The sequence below is a fragment of the Bactrocera latifrons genome, unplaced genomic scaffold (genome assembly GCF_001853355.1).
Source record: "Bactrocera latifrons isolate USDA-ARS-PBARC rearing strain unplaced genomic scaffold, ASM185335v1 scaffold_233, whole genome shotgun sequence".
NCBI lineage: Eukaryota > Metazoa > Arthropoda > Insecta > Diptera > Tephritidae > Bactrocera > Bactrocera latifrons.
In genome coordinates, this window is record NW_017535886.1 from 30,300 (window position 1) to 49,509 (window position 19,210).

A 19,210-nucleotide genomic window follows, 5' to 3' on the forward strand; every position below is an offset into this window, starting at 1 on the left:
TTAAATTGGGGCATTACTTCCTGGTGGTGGAGTAATAGTTAGATCATACCAAATTTGACATTTAACCAGCTTCGTTCCTTAAGATTTTGTATATTCGGTTCACCAGAGCACCTGGATTTCTTTTATATCCATTGCTCTGTAATCGGCGTTGGAAAAATTATGATGCTACATATCAGGATTTCATACAAATAGAGAGAGTTGGGTACTAATATTTATTAATATGTCGGAATAAGTCCATACATAAATTAAGCCACAAAAAACGTTAACATCGATTACAATGAAGCTTCAATATACTTCAGAAATACAAATATGCCTTACAAGAACTCGATTTTAATCGGTCAGTTTTTATTTTTCCTTAAATGTTATGATTTCCAGAAATGTATATTAAAAATACCCGTTTCGAGCAAATAAGGGTAGCCATCTGAATGGGGTAATTATCAACTTGCATATACATATGAGCTCCGATAGCTCAAACACGAGTAAAAAACTAGGTGCAACGCATTTCCATTCCGTTCGATACAGTCTAAGTTTACCACGGTTTAGTGGATTTGACATCACATGGAATTACATTGAAATATTTTGCTTTTTTTTACATAGAAGCCAACATAGCGATGCGTGTGAGTGCAATATCCATAAATGCTTTGTATTCGCAGCATTAATCGAAGTTCCTAAATCCAATATCTTATATAGTATGAATAAATTTATCGGTGTTTCTCCTGAAATTTATATATACTTATATGGTGTATGTATGTCTGAAATAATTTCAGGTATTTTGGCGCAAACAATAAGTCGAACAAAAGAATATAAATGGGGTGCGAAGTGGAACATGCGTAATGCTTTTTATCGCTCTCACAGTACTCAAATGCTAACAGAGCAGTCGAGACTTCGTTAAAACAAAAAAACAGACACATACATAGCTTGTGGTTTCTCTCCCAGATTTCTTGTGTCCGCTGCTTAACTCAGCTTCCGCTAGAGCTCGTACGACATGTCGTATACGCAACTTGGCCTCGCTCTTGTCTGAAATAATGAAATCATCGACTACGCCAAGTGCGGATTTGCAGTTTTCAGTTTGACTACAACCACGCTGTATGCTTCTTCGTCATGAACATCGGTGCACCGAAGTGCAATGTCAAATTAGCATAGACCAAAGATTGTGTATAAGTTATTGGTGATAGAAATAGTAAAACATTCCTTCCTGTAAGAATGTGCATATATGCCAATTTCATAAGAATTTAAAAAATTTATAGTTATAAATATTATAGCCATTGTAATGAAAGCAATAATCAAAAATGGTTTGACCGATATCCAATTTAACTCTACAGCTGAGTTTTCTAAGCTACAACATATTCTGTTGCATCCATATAGCACATATTTACATGGAATCTAAGAGTTCGGATTTGTTTTAAATATGGAAGTACAATGCAACATAACAAAAATGTCACTTCATGCCAATTAAGGTCAGTATGTGTGTCAATAATTGATTAACTTGAATGTGTTTTAGTTGATTGAAAATTCACCATCAATTCACTGTGCACACAAATATAGATATGTAGAAGTACGTACGTTGCTATACATATACTGATGCACATATAATGGATATAGACGCAAATATATTTCTTTCTGCAATTTCATTTTCAAAGGCATACACACTTAATCGTGATATTCTCACTTCTGATAATTCATTTATCCTTTAAATATCGATCTAAAACTCCAAGAAATCGTGGAAAAACAAAGCATATGTTCCAATAAATGGTTCCTCAGAAGTTAAATTTGATATAATGTCAACTTATATTTATAAAATATACGTGCAAGAGGATACTCTTACATCTTATCAAAATCATGATGGAATGCAAATATAAAGTACATAGTTTTCTTCCCAAGAAGCTACTCACTATATCATATACATAGCTGCCATACAAACAGACAACGGTTGTACGTATCACCCAAATCTAAGCGAAATAGGCATAGTGTTATATATAACGTGTGATCAAAGTAGAGGAACTTTGTTCAATAGCCTTTTTTTGACAGATCTCGGATGAGTCGGGTCAAGCTGTCGTACTATTTCTGTCCAGTATTGTTTGGTATTTCATCGCTAACTGACGTACTATATACCGACTTGAAGCATTTTACGTCAAGATCTTAAGTAGAAAGCATACAAAATACACTTTGGGCAAGAACTGAAGATACTGGACCTTTCCAAGAAGAATTGCTTCATTCTATGGGCTCTTGAAAAGTTCCAAAAAATTCGACGTTTTAGGCCAAATTTTGTTCAGCGATGAGGCCCATTTCTAGCTCTATGGGTATGTAAACAAGCAAAATTCCAACTTTTGGGATAAAAAGTGATCTGAAGAGATTCAAGAACTGGCATTTCATTCAGGAAAAACAACGTTTTGTTGTGGTTTGTCTGCTTGTGGAATCATCGGTCCATATTTCATTCAAAATATTTCTTCAAAAGTGATGCCGGTGAGAACGTGAAATCGACAGCGGCGACATTTGGTTTCAACAAGATGACGCCACATTGCATACATCGCATCAATCAATGGATTTATTGATATAACACTTCAGTTAACAGATAATTTCACGGTTTGGGTTAGTCGGTTGACCTCCAAGATCGTGGGATGTCACCTGTTAGATATTTTTCCTGTGGGGATATGTAAAGCCAAAAGTACATATATGCGGACAATATCGCTTTGGTTCAGGCCTTGGAGCAAAACAACACGCTTGTCTTCGCCAGTCACCAGTCGAAAGCTCGAACAAGCCATCGAAAATTGGACTCAACGGATGAACCATCTGATACGTAGCCACCGGCAACATTTGAAAGAGATAATCTTCAAAAAATAAATGCCAAAGAATGTTCTTTCGAATTATAATACACATATTCATTAATTTTAAAGTTTCTGTGCTTTTGTTTATAAAAGTAGGGAACCTCGAAATTGATCACCATTTATATATATAAATGACCAGGACGAAGAAACGGGTTGAAATCTGTCTATCCGTCAGTTCATGCTGTAACTTGAATAAAACTTAAGATTTCTTGATGACATAATTGATAAATGACCAGGCAGAAGAAACGAGGTGAAATCTGTCTGTCTGGTACACATGTTCCTTGGTAAAAACATAAGGGGGTCTTCGTATATGGGCGCAATCGGACCACTGGCACACCCATAAAATGCCATTAATCAGTGCCATAACTAAGCGCTAGAATAAGATTTGGAACTCTGATTTGGACAGTGGATCGCAGTAGCCAGTATTTTTAAAAAGTGGGGTGAATGGGGTTAATGTTCATATCTCCCAGACGATTTATGTTACAATATCCAAATTCACTCGGAATAGTTCCGTTAATAGCCTCTACCGACAATGTAAAAATGGCTGAAATCGGAGGATAACCCCGCTCGCTTACTATGGGCGTGGCACCGCCCACTCTTAGGTAAAATCACATATCAGACCGATCGACCGATTTCAACCAAGTTTGATATGTAATACTTTTGTAACATTCCTATGTCAAAGTGCGCAAATAAAAACATCGAACAACAACCACTACTACTTCAAATAAAGCACAATTTTAAATTCCATCTGATTATTTCATTTTCCAGTATACAAATCAGAAGCAATTTATATAATTGCCTTTAGAGTATGCCACCTAACGACCAAATCCAACAGAACGTGTTTTGTTTGTCGGCCGCAGATTCTTGGTTTTCTTGCTGTCTGAATAAATGGATCGAAAATGTTCCTCAGCTTTTTGTCTTCGAAACGTTATAAGCAGCGTATTTATCATATTTGATGCCTTTGCAAGATTGATCGATTCTATCCGAAGAATCACGCTGAGTGAATGAGTTAGAGATAGAATATCACATAAGCAAAAAATTCCAATAATAAACTGAAATTTGCACACGGCTGTGATAAGTATTGTTGATTTTCCCGCTATTTCCTTATTTTATCAGTTACTAATTTTTGTATGTTGGGAAACTTGGAGGATAAATCGTGGAGAATGTATCAACCGAACAGATCACAGATGGAGCTGAATGTAGCATCTATTTCAAGTTCTCTATTAATATGATTGGATTTATAAACAATTAAATATGTATACGTTGCTACAGTTTGTAACTTCAGTGGAATCTTAGCATGATTATTACATTCAAAAATGGAGAGTCTTTAATTTTGTTTCTGAAATAAAATGCAAATTTCAGGATTACTGTTACTTAATATTTTTTTTCAGAATAATAAAATTACCAATAAGCCATTTAGCTCTTGGAATATGTATATACGAAATTGCTTGAATTTCGATCCTTTCGTTGACGTTTTATACCTTAAAGTATGTCACAGACTTTGATTCTTGCATGTTACAAAATAATAAAATGTTCGGATGCACCCAAACTCAGCCCTCTATTACTTTTTCATATAAAGTTATAGCAGCGCCGGATGTAACTGCAAGATCTTTGATTATTGCGAGTTGCAAATTTTCGGTTACACCCGACATTTGCCCTTCCTTACTAATTCTGATTTCGGGATTAAAAATCAAATTTTAATTTTTTGCTATTAAATTAAAAGATTAACTTTTTAAATAAAATGTTTGATTCTTGATCTCAAACATCTTGTGTTAAAACTGTAACTAAAGTGCGTTAACTCGATGAACAAAAACGTTACAATTATTAAATTTTCCACAGAAGATTGTACGGAAGGCCGCATATGACTCGGTAAAGGACATAAAAAATGTGCGTGGCACGGCTACTTGGTGAAAGGTATGTGGAATTCTTTCACTCACCAATTGAAGCGTTCACGAATTTCATAATACCTACTCTTTCGGAAAGTATTCCTGAAAATACGTTTCCTACGAAAGAACTTAACCATTTAGCTTTAAAAAAGCATGAATTTTGAAGCTTTTAAAGAAATCTTCAAATAAGCCTTAGGCAAATCGTTTTTTGGTTTACTTTTAAATCAAAGTGAATAATCACCGTGTCCACAGGTACTTATCCACAAGTACGTGTTCATCATTTTGTACTTTGAAATAACTTTTGACCGAATTCTCAAACTTGTTGTAACATGCGTAACTGAAATTAGATTAGTATTTAGAAAGCAGACTAAGGACAAAAAAATCGTTTCACCCTCAGGGACATGGCACAAGTTTGACAACTTAAACACGGAAATACTTCAAGTGTCGTCCCTCCTTTAATGAGAGAGAGAGGCAATATGTAAATTCTTGACGTGTGTGAGCGATAACGCATATTTTGGAATTCTAGCATAGTATATATTTTAAATAACAAAGCGACTAAGTTATAGCGAATGTTAGTATGCAAAACAACCACAATTTTTAAATCTTATTGTTCCTGTCATCATGTAAAAAGCTTGCATTTGTTATTCGCTAAATACGGTTGCCGAATTGCTGAAATAGGAAGCAGCGAAAAAGTTAGAAGGTGCTTTTTCAAATTTCATAGTTGTATTTATAGCTGTCGTGTGTGTACAGCATACTTTTACAAAAACATTACATAATACAAAATGATAAGAAAATAAACTTTTAGTAAAAATAGTTATTGATATCCGAAATCTCTGAATTCTTGATTGTGTGTGAGTAATATGTACATATTTACTGTCATTAGGTAAACTTATGTCCAAATACATACATATGTATTTTACATTTGTGTGGCATCAGTAAGGGACAAAAATATATAGAAATCTTGATAGCAGCTTAATTTAATATTAATTACACTTCGTAGTATAAATAGACAGAATTAGTGAAAAATAGGTATTTTTACATAAGATTTGCGAAATATCATATACACATGAAACTTGGTATGGGGGTTCCCTAGTACAAAAAAAAAGCTTCGACTCGCCACTAAACGAAAACATATAAAGTGACATAATTAAGCATTAAATTAAGTTATAAAGCTGTAATTTGGCTCAGACGATTGCAGTAGCAAGGGACATTTTTGAAAAAGTCTAAGGGGCCCCGCCCTCTAAGCAGTTTTATGTACATATCTCCTAAACCGCTTAAAGTGCAACAACCAAATTTGCTAAGTATAAATCCTATAAGAACTTTAACCAACAGTATGAAAATGAAATCGGAGGATAGCCGCGCTTACTTCCCATATAACGGTACTATTACAAGAAACAAGAAACTACTAAAAGCACGATAAAATTTTAAATTCCACTTTATTCATTCAGTTTGCAGTACACAAATCAAGAAGCAATTAATATAACGGAATAAAACTTTGCACGAATAATGTCTTTAGTGTATTCCACCTTATGAGAATAAATTATTTAAATCCAATAAAAACTGCTAAAGCCCCTAGGTACCGAATATTTCGACCCCGGTAACTATAGTTAACTTTTGATCGAAAATGTTAGAAATATACATATAACTGAAATTAAAGGATAATCCTTCCCTTATATGGTATTTCAAAAAATGCCCCTTAGCCCCCATACACCTAATATATAAAATTTTCGAACTTCGAGGTGACTTTGTACAGCATATATCAGCCAATATCATAACAGTGTATATTTGTGCCTAAAATAAATCAATTTAAGCGAAACTTGGCTTAGTCTCTCTATATATAATGTCAGGATTTTCGAACATTCCGTTGCACCTGAACTTAGCCCTTCCCTACCTGCTATTTTACACATTTCCGATGTGATTACAAGTTAATTCTTCCTCCATTCAGTAGTCATTTCCAACTTATAACTACTCTCACTATTCGCATGCAGAATCTCTTACCTGAAGGTAAATCTAATATCCCAGCTTGCTTATCATGGCAGTTTAGACCCTTATTTTTAAAGTCTTGTGTAACAAATTGTATAAATGATCCTTTTCGTTTCCTCCGCATATATTTTTTTATTACATGTATCTAAACTAAGCGAGATAAATATAGAAAAATATATATAAGTGACATATCCTAATGTTGAATTGTAGACTTTAATTCAGCATTCTATTCAGCACGCTTTAAGCATTCTATTTCAACATTAAGCGGCCCCGTACAGCGGTGCCGTTTGATGTTAGCGTTATTCTAGAACTCATTAGGAGTTATCACCTCGCTTATTAACCACGCGTTCTTTCTAAATCATTCAGTCAGTTTAATTCATTTGCTCATTGAATCATTATTAAATTAAATGAAAAACCATTTTTATACAAAAATTAAAGGAAATTATTTTACTCATAAAAGAAATAATTTTATTTATACATATATATAAATGATCATGATGAAAAAAATGTTGAAATCTGGGTGACTGTATGTTTGGCCATCCGTCCATCCGTGCATTCGTGAGTCCGTGCAAGCTGTAACTTGAGTAAAAATTGAATGAAACTTGGTATACGCAAAAAACTACGAGATGGGCGTAATCGAACCTCTACCATTCTCACAAAACGCCATTAATCGAATATTTATAAAGCGCCATGATTAACCACTAAATTAAAATATAAAATATAATTTTGCACGAAGGATCGCAGTAGCAAGACGTATTTGTGGACAAAAAATTTTGGAAAAATCGGAGGAGGCCGCCCTCTAATAAATTTAATGTCCATAAGCCACTAAAGCCATAACAACCACATTTGCCCAGCACAAATCTTGTATGAACTCATATTATCATATATATGTATATGAAAATGAATGAAATGGAAAGAAAACCCCGCTCACTTCCCATATAATGTTTTTTTTTATGAGAGAGCTTTATGAGAGCCTGTGTGAAAATTGGATAATGGACGTGGCACTACACTCTTTTTTCTGAAATCACATATCTCTGGATCCGACCGAATTCGACTAAATTTAGTACGTGGCATTTCTCTCATATTTCTGTGTTAGAGTGCAAAATATTCAAAATAGAACTACAAAGAGGCCTACTTCCTATATAGCAAAATTTAAATTCCATTTCATTCTTTCAATTTCGAGTACACAATTCAAAAAGTAAGTAATATAACTTTAAAGTATGCCACTTTATGGCCAAGAATTTACCAAATCGAACTAAAACTGTTTAGTCCCCTAGATACCGAATATGTAGACCCCAGTACCTATAACTGACTTTTGACCGAAAATATCGGTACCTATACAAATTAAATTCAAAGCTAATCTTTCTCTTAAAATGCACCAAAAATGGATTGAATCCGGTCAATACTTCCTTGAACCTCCATATTCGGATATAAAGATTTTCAAACCTTCAGGATGACTTTTTTTTTTGCATATGCCGGCCAATATTTGAGTTATCTCAATGAAAATTACAAAGCGTGTTTTACTATCTATGTGCCTCAAATAAATTAAATTGGGCGAAAACTTGACCTACCCCCTATATAACTGATATCAGGATTTTCGTAGAGTATAAAATGTTCGATTACACCCGAACTTAACCGTTCTTTACTTATTTTAATAAAAATTTTACACATATTGCAAACGTTATTACATAGTAAGTCTGTTCATTGTTAAATGGCAGTTTGATCAAGGATAATACTTTCATCAGCGCTTTCTCAAGCCACAGCAAGTATAGAAACACTAGATGGGACATCGAGCAGAAAAATTACTTGCGGCAACTGGCAAAACTTTATTTTGTCCATGAGTTTTTTAGGCAAAGAATGCAACAAGCCCCGTTCCCGTTTATTTCAACATGTCTAAGGAGAGTCTAATTTTATCCAAATACCTACGAAAGGAGACTAATCATTTTCACATTTTTATGGCCTAGTCACTTATTACACCCTTTTGGTCAAGTAATGTCACTAGTCTGATTTAAACAATTAATCCACATATAAATTAAATCGACAATAAAAATATTGTTTATTTATTTATTATAATAAAAAATACTAAGTATGTTTACAAATTAAATTCATTTATATAATTATAAGATTAGAATCTGTTCAAAGTTTGAAATTTAAGTTCATTTATCCATTTACATACATATATGATAATAATGAGTAATACTTGAAAAATTTTAAATTAATTAAAAGTTAAAAACAAGTTTATATTAGTTTGTTTTTCCCTATATATTTTAATAAAATATTTCCTTTGTTAGGCTCTCTTCAGGCGTCAAACCTTTTAAGGACCGACCGCAATGAGAACATACTGTCTTCGTAGATTCCTTCTGAATAAGTTCCAAAAAAAGTAACAAACCCGGTAAAGACTCCTTACGTAACATATGTAAATGTAAATGAATTACCTATTTTACTGTTTTTTGCGTTGTGGTATTTTATATTCTTTACGAGTTCTGAAGATGAACAGGAGCTCCGCGTTCCATTTTTTTTTAATAACAGCTTTGAACACTCTGTTCAAAGTTTTAGTTTTAAATAAATAAATACGTAAAATAATTAAAAAGTATACACAAGTATACAAGATACAGATAAGAAGAACTTAATCCTCAAATTACATTAATTTGTTTTCTACATCATCGCTCAGAAAATGTTTTACCAGACAATTCATTACGAATTACCCACTAATTCAGTTTTTCTTGAAGAGGTACTTCCTAGAGAAATTTGGCCCATTTAGAAGCGCACAAATCAACATCACACAACCTTAAACGTAGTAGTCAATTATTTTCCTTTTATTTTATAATTATTCTTCTAATATTACTTACATTACCCATTTGATATCTTGGACTTACTGCGGAATATATAGTATGTGTCCTCTTTGCGTATCCCTTTTTTTAAAAAACCAATTATCATTTTTCGTAAACGGCTATATAAAAGGGTAATTATTTGTATATGGTAAAATTAAATAGTAATGTAAAACATATTCGTTTAGGATTAATTTGTATCTTAAGGTATATGTTGGAGACTAAGTTATTCCATATTGTACCTTATAGAGAGTAATACGGGATCTTTAATGGTTCTCCCAAGTAACCAAGTATATAGCAAGTATATACTAAACCTAATACTCGTAGACAAGCGTGCATTTGTAAAGCTTATGTACAGAGTAATTAGTTAATAACTCTCGACGCTGCTTTCATAAATGGATGAAATTACAAAGCTTTCTCACCCATTGATTTATTAAAACTCTTTTAAGACTATAAATGTAATGCTACGAAAGTCGAATTCTGCACAGGTGGTCACTGTAAACTGTTAATACTACCTCATACAAAAGACCAACATGTTGGAAAATTATATAGAACCTTAAATGCGTTCTGAAAGCTTTATCCATCTTATTATGCATCTATCCGTATAATTGCGCGGCGACTGCATTCGACAGCAGTAAACCAAATTAACTTACTGGGAGAAAATTTCTTAGCTACGGCCGACCTTTGTGTATCCCTTTCAGAACTTCAATACAGAATTGTGCGGGTAAGACTAAAAATATGTTAAAAATTGTTTTCGCTTTACTACGTGTTAAGACCCGAAAGCAATGATTGCGCCATTTATTTCTAACGCTTCTCTTCAACGGTTGCTTTGATTTTTCCTATATTTTTGTCACAATTTGCGAAGTTTTGAAGTGTTCAGCCGTGTTGTCAAGAATGGAAAAGGTAAATTGAAATAAATTTTAAGCAGTGTTTTCTTTTCGTGATGTTTTGCAAAAATGTGTATTGAAAAATATTAAATAAACTATATATTGTCTTATTGTGAAAAAATTATAATTAAATTAAGTGTTTTGAACAAGTTTAAAAAAGGACCACACAATTATGCGCTTCAGGCTTTGACCTCGCAATTTCATTTACCCGCGCAATTGTGTCATTCCAGGTCATTTCAATTTGAATCTTGATGAGGACGTGCTTCAAGTTCTCCAAATATTGGAAAATTCGGATGCTGACTTTAGTTCTGATGACTGAAATGATGATGCGCTCTGGGAACCACCAAATAGGCAAATGGGCGGTTCATCCGAGTCGGATTGTAATGAAGCTTCTTCGGAAGATGAAATTTTACTTCCGGCTAATCAAGACTCAACTGTAAGTCATGTAAATACAAGCGTATCTGCTCGGGATGAAATCTGGAAGAGCGTCGGTTTTGTTGACTCGACGCCCCCGCAACAAACAAGTCATCAAGGAAATATTTTCGTTGGTACACCCATGGAGTATTTTCAGAAATATTTTCCTGAAGATCATTTTCAAAACGCCGTGTTTTTCACGAATAAGTATCACTTATCTCAGCATGGATGTGTCCTCAATGCTACTGCTGCCGATATCAAAAATCTTTATCCACTCCATATCATAATGGGTTGCCTAGCTTACCCCAGAGTCCGGATGTATTGGTCGGCAGGCTTCGGATTAGCACAAATAAAAAACGCGATGACCAGAGATAAATTATTTACATTAAGGAACAGCCTCCATTTTGTTCATACTCTACAGCCTCCGACAAACAAACTGTTTAAGATTCAGCCGGTTATGGACTGCGTTAGATCTCGATGCCAAGCACTAGCAACAGAAATTACGGAATACTCGGTTGATGATCCCATTTACAGGATAGGCGTCCATGCGGCAAGACGTTAAAAATAAACCGTGACCTGTAGGTCTTAGGAACCTTGATGTTGCGACTTCCAGAGGGCTCGTCGTCGATTTAGAAATATTCCAAGGAGCAGGAACTTTTTCTGACACTGGCTTGGGGGTTGGACCGTCTATTGTCATCAGATTGGCAAAACTTTTGCCGAAAGGGAGTTTTCTCTATTTTTATAGGTACTTTACCACGATTCCGCTTTTAGAAAAGCTCCTCGAACTCGGCTACAAGGCTACTGGGACCATAGCTTTGAACCGATTGCCTGTGCAGAGGATGGATTTCCCGTTAGACCTGAAATATGAGTAGAGGAGACATAAGCCAGTTTGTGAAAAGTAATGTAGTTGCAGTTAAATGCCGCGATAGCAAGTGCGTTTCGCTAGTATCCACAGAATGTGGAAAATACCCAGTTAGAGTGGTACAAAGGTGGTGCAAAAAGGAACGCAAGCACATTAATTTACCATGCCCTCCAATCGTGAAGCGTTACAACGCTAAAATGGGCGGAGTCGACGCAGTTGATCAGTCCATGGAATACTACAGACATTTTATAAAAACGAAAAAATGGACTGTAAAAACAACTTTTCATTTGATTGACATGGCAGAATGCAATGCATGGAGAGAGTACAGAGCCGATGCCCTAAAGGCGGGCATGCAAAAAAAGAATATTAAAGACCTATTTAAGTTTAAATCTGAGCTCGGCTAAGTATTGGCCAAATTCACTGAAAGGCAAGTTAATGCACCTGTTCCGTATTGCACGTCAACAGCAGAGCCACCTGCAAAAAGAAACAGACCCCTGGATCCTCCCGTTGATGTACGTACTGATCACTGGCCAGAGGCAATGGATATGACAACACCACGGATGTGCCGCGTGAAAGAATGTACAAGCAGAACTAGAATAAAATGCTCCAAATGCGATGTATTTCTCTGCCTAACCAAAAATAAAAACTGTTTTCAGGAGTAACACAAAGAAATGATAACATGAATATTATTTTTAAATACATTCCAACAATATAAAATCATTTTTTTTTTTTTCTTGAAATAAGATTTTTAAATCGTACTGCTGTTTCTTTCAATAATATGGCCTTAAGACCGGTAATACACAATTCTGCGAGTCCTTTTTCCAGGATTCCTTCTTCGTATAACTTATTTTCTTATTTTTATTGCATTCACGATGGTCATATTAGCAACTGTGCGTAGCGGCGTTAAAATCTGTAAACTTGAATTTCTCAGGTCTGAAAGGGGTATATTATCGAATACTATGATCCATTATCACAATAGGTAGAAACAGGTCAAGAGCAGTTGTCTCCATTATTTTGTTAATTTTAGAGTTTGAATTCATTGAATATCTTTAAAAAAATATATATCGTTACCTGAAATGCACAATAACGTATCATCCAAAAATTCGAAATTGAGCGTCTTATTGCTTACGCTTCACTACTTTATTTCATATTTTTTACGAAGGTATCTAACTAAAAATTTACCGAGGTCTTCGAAAAGTCGTTGCTTTTTTTGCAAAGCATAACATTTTCTTTAAATGGCTATTGCTAACATAGAAAAAAGTATCAAGCGGGTATAAAATACATTTATAATATTAAGGAAGTAAGGAAGTGCTAAGGTCGGGTGCAACGGAACATTTTACGCTCTGGCAACTTGAAAAAATCTAACCAAGGGAAATATTTTAAGTTGTAAAACCAATCATATAGAGCAAAATGAACCGGATGTTCGAAAATCCTGGTAATGGGTATAAGGGGCTAGGTTAACTTTTCGCTGAAATTTATCAATTTTAGGCAAAAAGACACACTGTCGCGATTAAAACACGTTCTCGGTATTTTATTGAGATAACTCAAACATTGGATGATATATCCAGCATAAAATTACCTCGAAGTTTCCGATTCGACCAATTTGTGGCTTATAGACATACCATTGCCAGAGAAGGATTATCACTGAATTTCAATTATATTTCTTACGCATTGATCGATATTTTCTGTCAAAAGTCAGCTATAGACTTAGTCACCTCCACATTTTCGGTACCTGGGGTCTTATACAGTTTTTGTTAGATTTAAACAATTTATGGTCAAAAGGTGATCTATTACTTTTCACTTACTATTACTGCAAAAATGTATTCCGTTATAATGATTACTTCTTAATTTGTGTACTATAATGTGAAAGAATCAAATGGAATTTTAAATTGTATTATACGGGAAGTAGGCGTGGTTGTAGTGCGATTTTGCCTATTTTCGCAATGTAACTTAGGATGGTTAGAAAAATGTTCGTACTAAGTTGAGTCGAAATTAATAAACATAGTGGCTCACTTTTTCAAAACATTTATGCTCAGGTACCCATGCTACTGCAACCGCCTGTCCAAATTACAGTTTTATATCTTAATTAGGTGCTTAGTTATGACATTTAATATGCTTTCGGTTAATGGCGATTTGTGCACGTGGCAGTGGTCCGATTACACTCATCTATGAACTCGAAATCTTTTATAACAAGGAATCCAAGTTTCATCAAGATATCTCAATTTTTACTCAAGTTTCAGCTTGCACGGACGAACCGAAGAATGGACGGATGGACAGACGGAGAGACAGGAAGTCAACCGGTTTTCAATTTTTCTCGTCATCCTCATCATTTATATATTTCGACTAGTTTTATTATATGGGAAGTTAGGTGAACAAAACTACTTCTCTATGTAGCAACAGGTTGCATAAGTATAAAAATTCTGGTATAACCATCTTTTTGACCTTAGCAATTTCTGGCGTATATGAATAAAATTTGCCGATTACATGGTATTTATAGTCATATTTTCAACAATCAGATGGAACGTCATTTCAATTTTCGAACTGTTGATTCGTGACTGTATCTACTCGTACATAATAATATACACTCATTACATATTCCTATTATATACCTAAGCAATAACTTAATTTCCCTCAAATTGGCAACTGTTGCTTAATGTAGTAAAAGAATAAGCGGAATATCCTTTCTAATACATTAACGTTAGCCGGCATTAAAATCCCGCTATCCGTGTGATGTATCAAGATTCTCTGACAGTCCAAAATTCACGTATGTACAAATGAAAGTCGAGAATATTAAAATAAAATTAATGTAAAATTACTGCATACTGAAACCACATTATGGATGCCACGTAATTAGTTCGTTGAATAAACATACAAAAGGGTTTGCTTTAGTTTTGTGTATGAGCGGCAGAACCTTTCCCCCAGTAATGCTTAGTAAAAAAAGTTTGCCCATTTGACCCTTTCTAGATATACATACAGATGTTGACGACTAATTAAAACCCCACCCTTTTTGGAGGTGGTTGATAAGTATAACAATAAACTGTTTCCCCCAAAAGTTTTGCCTTGTTTGTATTACTCTATTTTCTACTAAATTCGCTCAGTTTTGTAGTTGTACAGTTAAAATACTGTAAATTTTTTACCACATAGTACATGCGTTACGTTTTAGAAGGTAAATAATTAGAAACAGTTGTTTAAAGAAACTAAATTACCCACGGTATTAGTTTTAAATGACAATATTACTAACTTCTACTAAGTATTTGTTTCGAAGTTGTTGTTTAAAATATAATAAAATGTTTTATTCAATCTTTGTAATGGGGAAACGCAGCAACTGTACATCTGATCTTCGTAGCTGCATTTTTGACCCTCGTCAGGGGAAACTTAACTGATCAAATGCTCAATAAAAATTGTTTTCAATGCCCTTGGCCATATACAGAATTTTAAACTATTAACAATATTGCGTGCCAAAAATACCCGGAAGCAGAATCATTACTATCTCCCGTAGAGACCCAAAAAAGAGTTCCACTGACATTCTACGAGAAATTGAAGTCGAATATAATGTCCAAATATTCAAGAGAACAATTTGCCAACTCTTATTGGCTTTAGACCCCAATTCAATGGAAGTATGCCGTTTGGAGCGATTAAACAAAATTAATCGCATAGGTCGTGATTGTTGAAAGTATGTTCGCCGACAAATCCATCAAGAATTTGATTTTTTTAAATGAAATTGTTTATATTAAAGTTTAAGTGTTTAATATATATGTATATATCAATAAGATACATGCCAAACTCTGTAAAAATACGTGATTTATTAGAAAATAACATAATGTACTTCAAAATATGTGCCGATTGTAATTAGGTGCCAACAACTGTATTTTATGTAAAATATACCTATAACCTATATGATTTATTTTGCTAATTGTCTTGCCCATACTCATTCTTTTGAAATTGAAGCAATGTAAGTACATACATATTTTATATGTACATATATGTATGTATCCGCCATTTAAGAGTAACTGGCATACCTTATTAAAAACGATGAGTGGCGGGTTAAGCCGACGCGGCATCCCTACATCATTCGGAAGTGAATTGACAGTTCGTTGCAACTCACTACTGTGAAGTTGTAAGTGATTGAATAAATAGAAGCAGCAACTCTGCATAAAATTCTCACTTAAATTTTAAAATTAGTACAAAGCAAATAAAATGCAAACGAATTAATTAATTAATAATACTTTCATTCATTTGTACAAGCTTTACATATCGCACGTCAAGAAACTTTTAATTTTCTTCTAAACGCGCTCTCAAAATCGGATTTTTCAACCCCAGCGTTGCCGTCGCGTTTATTTTTTCAAAGATGTGCCATACAAAATCTATGGGCATAAGGCCATATGACAATTTACCGCTGCCGCTTTTACTTACGGGGTGCAGTAAAGATAACAGTGCTTATCAGGTCTACCAGGTTAGGACAATTGAACTGTTAAAGACTTTTCTCTCTTTACTCTAAGACTTGTCACAAAATTTTTGCTTTTCTGCTATAAAAGAGATTTTGAAGCACGCGTACGTACATGCTCTCGCATTTAATACATTGTGATATATATATGGATAAAGCTCTGAGAGTTTTCCTCACTTAAAACAAATGAAAATCGTTTCGTGTGGCGCAGTTTTACGGATGCTACAGCCACAGCAACGTCAACGGCATATCGCCCGCAAAGCGTCCACTGAGCGGGATGGCTGCATACTCTTTGTACGTGTATCGGGTTTAAAAATCAAAATGTGCATATCACCAATAAGTGTAAAGGTTACATCTTTTCAGCACTGCCGAGTGAGCTTGTGATTTGGTGACCGAGTGTAGTAAATAGTGAGAAGAACAATCTCCTTTAGATAATATTTGTGTGCATGTAGAGCAAAGCACTTGTTCGTAACTACTGACCCATATATATGGTAGCTCATATGCACCGCAGTTAAAGGACGTGCTCTGGATATTCTCTAATATTATTAATGTGTATGCGTTTAAAACGGAAGTGCATTGATTATGAAAATCTCTAACTAAGGATTAATATTAGTAAAAAGTTCTTGGTCAATATTATATAACTAACCAAATAAAGTCTGACAACATACATATATGAAATGTTCATAAATTACAACGAAGTTAAGACAGGTCAAGTTCAAGGCAACTCAAAGAAAGAATGTATCGCGATTTCATATTTGCGCTTAAATGCATACTCGAAATTTAGCTGCTTCATGGTAAATACTATAAAAATTGGATGCAATTATTTATTGAAGGAGTAAATGGATATATATTTATAATATTCTGCGAAAACATCCAAATATATTCGGGAGTAAATTGACAGTTCGTTGCAACTCACTACTGTGAAGTTGTAAGTGATTGAATAAATAGATAAACATGAACAAAAATTTCTCAAAATTTCCAAAAAGAAAGTCGCACGTTTATCTTTATTCAGAAATTAATGTTTACTTTTGGATTTTAATAATCATTTTGAGTAAATTAGTACTTTTTATTTAAATGAAATTACGCCATTTTACAAATACTCCAAACCATATCCCAAAATGATTCGGTTTAAAAACATTAAGATACTATTCTAAATGAAACAATGAAAAATTGAAAATACTTCTGACGTTTGTTGGAAAGTTTTTAAATTAATCAAACCAAATCGAATTTGCCCTATTCGTCGATTTTGTGTAAATTATTTAACGTCTACATTGATGTACACACACATTTACAGTTTTGTGAAAAATAATAAGGACAGGAATGCATAAAAACAAAACAAGAATAAAATTAAAGTAAGTCATGAAAATTTCCGCCAGTTAACGGCATTTTTTCATCACTACTTATTTATAAAAAACAGATCCTGTTCGACAAATGCAAAGTATATGCACACATTTCATAAATACCCATTTTGTTCCTAAAACAAAGCCATCGAGCAGTTGTCCAATTTAACAAAGACAGTGTGCTATTAAACAACAATAACGAAAATTGTTTTACTAAGACGTGTTTTTTTTCTTTTCACATCGATACGTGAAAGGCTACATACTGCGATCCGAAAACTCGAGAAAAAATGAAATATGTACAGAAAAGTAGCGAATTTTCTGAATACTTCCAAAAGTAAAGGTTGGACAAGTAGTACAATGGGGCCCCAGATTGAAACGCGCGGCAAGAAGTCCAAAATAGCATTGTTTTTTAATAAAATATAAAGTGTTGTGTTAAGAAAAATCCATTTATTTCGTCAAAACTTATAAAATATGACTTGAATATTGTTGTTGACCCATCAACTAACCGCAAAGTACTTAAAGGAAAATCTGGAAGAGCCGAAGCAAGAGAAAAGAGCCTATATTGACCGCACAACAAAGGTTGAACGACATGTTCTTTAGCCTAAATAAGAATGACGTAACATTTTCCGATTTGACGAAACAAAAGTTAACTTATTTAATTCTGATTGAGTATTCATTATGTAAAAACACCGAATAATGCAGTCTATAACCCTAAGTATACGATAAAGACCGTTAAGCATGTTGGTGGAAACATTATGGTTTGGGTCTAGACTCACTGCAAAGGAACTGTGAAGGCAACCGATTGTGTGGCAATACTACAAACGTTTATGCTATAGAACACTGAAGACAATTAGCCACTTAGGCAGACATATGTATATGCAAGACAACGACCCTAAAAACACGGCTAAGTATACAAAAGATTGGTTTAGAGTCAATACTAGAATGGCCACCGCAGTCCCCGGATCTAAAATCCGTTGAAAATTTGTGGAATACAGTGAAAGCGTCGTTAAGAGAAAAGTGCCCAAGTAATAATGAAGAGCTTTTCAACATATTCAAAATTCATCGAATGCAATTCCGGGTTTCGTATGCCTAAACCTGGTTAACTCTATGGCGAAACGGTGTCGATAAGTTTTAAACAACCATGATTTTCAGCAAAATATTAAACTACTTAGAAACTGATATTATCACAATTGAATGAAAACCAATTAATATTTTTATTTAATATGGTATTTTTTATAGTAAACTATGGAGTGTTCTTATTTTTTTCACATGTTAATAACACGAATTTGAAAAGAAATGCAAGCAAAACACAAATGTTTGCAACATATGGGTAAAATTGAAAATAAAACTTATTTTTAGTTTGTTCTCAATTAATTTGATTAATTAATTGCCGTTGATTCCACCGCATTTCTGGATGTACTTTAATTTCATTAACCGCATACCACTGTCCTCATTATTTTTTACACAACTGTATATCAATAAAGGAAACGATCCGGTAATGTTCAATATGCATAATAAAAGTAAACTATACAGTCCACAAATGAAATATTGACCCATTGAGCAGAAAGATAACTGTTATACATAAAACGGCCAGCAACTTTATTTTATGGAGAATATCTTTCAAGAAAAGATTTTATGACCAAAACCACATTGACTACATTTTTCAACTTTTGAGTGAACGTTTCGTAAGGACATTATTACACTTTGAGGATGGAATAGCTCAAATTATATTGACATCATC

At 34.0% G+C, this 19,210-nt stretch overlaps 1 protein-coding gene across 3 annotated transcripts in view; it reads left to right on the forward strand.

Annotated features, from left to right (window-relative positions):
* Window positions 1–1,104: 1,104 nt before the first annotated feature.
* Window positions 1,105–19,210, forward strand: part of LOC108968925 (peroxidasin) — a 49,625-nt gene continuing 31,519 nt past the window's right edge. Inside the window, exon 1 of one of the 3 annotated variants that reach the window (XM_018933286.1) lies at window positions 1,105–1,457. The gene's annotated coding sequence lies outside the window, so the exon portion shown is untranslated. Of the gene's footprint in view, window positions 1,458–16,345; window positions 16,924–19,210 lie in introns of those variants that run through there. The other 2 variants (XM_018933285.1, XM_018933287.1) reach the window with 2 other exon arrangements.